Source organism: Capsicum annuum, chromosome 7, assembly GCF_002878395.1.
Source record: "Capsicum annuum cultivar UCD-10X-F1 chromosome 7, UCD10Xv1.1, whole genome shotgun sequence".
Taxonomy (NCBI): domain Eukaryota; kingdom Viridiplantae; phylum Streptophyta; class Magnoliopsida; order Solanales; family Solanaceae; genus Capsicum; species Capsicum annuum.
Window position 1 is genome coordinate 140,676,145 of NC_061117.1, and position 3,723 is coordinate 140,679,867.

At 33.6% G+C, this 3,723-nt stretch overlaps 1 pseudogene; it reads right to left on the minus strand.

Moving 5' to 3' along the window:
* Positions 1-733: 733 nt before the first annotated feature.
* Positions 734-3,723, minus strand: part of LOC107876557 — a 54,108-nt pseudogene continuing 51,118 nt past the window's right edge.

Below are 3,723 nucleotides of genomic sequence, written 5' to 3' on the forward strand. Positions count from 1 at the left end.
CGAAGAAAGGTAAGTTGCAGTCATAAACCTTTATTATTCCCTCCTTGAGTAAAATCTCAACATCTAGAAAATGTTGTTTCTCCATGTTCATGACTACAACAATCCTATTTGCTTTGGTCAATTCCTTTCTATGTAGTTATGGCCTCTTCCCTCTAATATAATTAGTCATATCTTTATCCTATTTGAACCCAAAAACCAACGAATCAAATCTTGGGCTACCGGGAGTTGACGCTACCTCAATGAGCTCATCGTACCGATCCTTGAAATTATTGTAAAAGTTGAGGTCCATTATCCTATCGCCAACATCATAAGCATCTAGGTACGCTAATTGCCTTCCCCTCATGAGGTAGAGAATTTCATCAACATACTATGATATAAAAAGACAATTTTTAAATAAGTTAGTAATTTTAAAAAAGAAAAACAAAGTGGAAAGATGCAATGGATGGACCATCTGTTGCATAGGGTTCTCTAAATCTGTTAACGGACTACCCATCTAATGCAACTTATGAACCAGATGGGTAATCTGTTGAAATAGATCCCCCACCAGTTACACCAGAATACACATCTGTTGTAATAGATGACACATCTGTTGCATAGCTTCTTCTTCATGGAGTAGATTAGAAGGCTAGGTTAGGAAAAGTAAACTTACCGTATCCACGTACCACACGTCCATATTTGTCATCTTCTTGAAACCTTAGGGTTAAAAGGTATCCATGGTGAAGGTTTTTACATATTACTTGGAATTTATGGCCTTTCTCAGAATAGCCTTCTGTTTGGCATCAAGTTCCACGTTTATGTCTACCTTTTTCAACGGTCCCTGAACTTCAACAACTTTTGGAGGAAGAGAAGTTACAATTTTTTTTGTTTCATAATTTAGAGTATATGTCTACTTGATTTTTTTCTTCTTCTTAACCTCTACTGTAGGAGTGTATGGCCGACTCACCTTCTTAGAGAGTATAACACTCATCTTGGATTTCAATTCCTCGACAACTTTAGCAATAGCATCTATTCTTTCAAAGAATTTATACTATTTGTACACACCATCTTTGCATTTACAATGACAATATAAGGGTCAAGAGGGATGAGAGGGACTACTATAAGGGTGACAGGAACCGGTGTAAGGGTGATAGAGGCCAGTGTAAGGGGTGATTTCAAACATATTTATTTTTTCATGAGAATCAACATGCTCATCATCATTATTGGAAGCAACATCAATATCAGCATGGCTGCCACCAATATGAACAAATCTACCAGCAACACCCCAGAAGTAGCACCCGGATCTATTGTAGCAGGTTGATCATGAAGAGCCTCAACATTAGGCCGACCTTGCCTAACTGCTCTTCTTATGGCTATTGCTCCAGCTAATTTCTTCTTTATTAACTCTACTTTTGGGCATGCTATTGTTTCAATAAGACCTAGAGTAATAAAAGAAGTCATCCCTAACTCCTGCTCAGTAGACACGATCCATGGATGCACAACTTAAAAAAGGATAGATATGTTTAAATGAAATAATAATTTGTAGTTAGTTGGATAATATGTTAACAGAAACAACTTATTCAATAGATGATCTTTATGGTGTAATAGATGATTCATATGTGGCAACATATTAATAATATATTGTAGTAGATTACCCATCTATTGCATAAGTTGCAGTAGATGGGTAATCTGTTAAGTCAGGTTCAGAGAACTAAAGCAACAGATGGGTAATCTATTATAAAGAGTGACTTACCTGTCACAACAAATTACCAAGCTATTGCACCAGACGCATAATCTGTTAAGATAAATTGTAACAGATTACCAATTTGTTTAAACATATGAATCATCTGTTTCAATAGCTTTATTTGAGTCAAATTATTTTACTTGATAGAAGACTTACTGCATTATCCGGATAGCTAAAGAGATCAATCTCCTTAATTCTTGTGTTGCTCTTTCCAGCCAACCATCTAAGGATCCTTAGATAAGAAACCTTATCTGGGTAATCCTTGACCTACTTTCGGAGGAAAGGAATGGATTCAAATGCCCAAGCCTAAAAAATAAAAATAGAAAGCAAACCAAAAAAGCCATAAGAATTATTCAATATAAACTAATGCAAGAGTAACAAATAGTGATTAAATTTACCAGGAAAGCCCAAGAAAAGTCGTAAAATATGATCATCATTGGGGATAACTTTGTCAATAAATATTTGACAGTCAATTTGTAGTTGTCATATCCCCAGGGATAATTATTGAATTTCTCAAGATCCTCAGTAAGATCCAACAAATCATCTTCTGTGACTTTGTTATTGTTTCTTGATAATATAACGGAATGGGCAAACTAAAATAAGCACGATTGCTCCTTGCACTTCTTTGGTATGGATTTATCCTTGAGATGTTCTAACAACATCGTGGCTTTATAGCCATGTCCAGAAATGTCTAACAACCCATCTACTGTTCCTTGCGTTTGTTGGTTTTGGTGGGTGGTCGCTTGGACAATGCCTTGCCTTTATTTGATGGTGGTGGTTTGGTTGTGCTACTTGCCTTGGAATTTTTGTGGGGCCTTTCCTTGATGAGAGGTTCTTTTGGACGATTTCATCTCAAGCCTGTCACTATGGCAAAGCCAAAAAAACCGGCATGCAACGGTGGTTGATCCAGATTTCATTTATTTTTTTGCCCCCTTCTTCAAATCTTTATTATCCTCCATGTACTTGATCCTGCGCTTGGGAAAATCATATACCATGCTCATTTGGAAACGGGGATTTTTGTCCTCAGGAAGCTCAAGAAAGTGTCTAAAGCAGCTCTTCTTAAAAAATTCCTCTAGTTTTTTCTTCTTCATAGTATTCCTAAATTCATCAAAAGGTTTCCCCAACAGAGATTTAACTTCAAAATCACCAGTTAGTTCTGCAGAGTTAAATATCGGTATCTCAATTTGAAACCTGTCAATACTAAGGACCCATTTGGCCATGGAAATTTTTCCCTTTTTTTCAAAAAAACTTTTCGGGGTTGGAAATTATGGTGTTTGGCCATGAAAACTCGGAAAATAATTTCAGAAAATTTTTCTAAATAAGGAAAACAGTTTTTGTTGTGTTCACAATTTTCCAACTCCAATTCCAACTTTTATTATTCTTACATATAACCCCAATCTTTTAAATTTTTACATAAAACTCTCCTTATAACATTACTTTTTCAATATAACGTATATAGCAGTTTTAAAGAACAAAATAATTATAATTTCAAACTTAATGCTATCCTAATTAATATATATCTCTTTTTCTCTCTCATCATTATTTTTATCCCGTATTTAATTTCTCTCTTATTTAAGACATTATTTTACTGCTAATTTATATTTGTACCCATAAATATATAAAGCATTATATTTATAATAGAAATATACAAAGTATGTTAGATATAAAGTTTATACCATGTATATACTATGTACACACATATATAAATATACAAAGTATGTTATATATGAAGTTTATACCATGTATATACCATATACACACATATATAAAAATACAAAGTATAAAGAAACAAACTAAGCATATTTATATATTTATGGTATACGATATAATATACCATAAACATGCAAAGCATGTTTTACATAGAAATAATTTATTCACACACAGTAAAATCTTTCATGTATAAGAAAATTAAAGAAATAAATTAGCGGCACCCTAAAATTTAATAACAACTCATCATTTCCTAAAAAATAGGAAATGATGAGTTGTTATTAAATTTTAGGGTG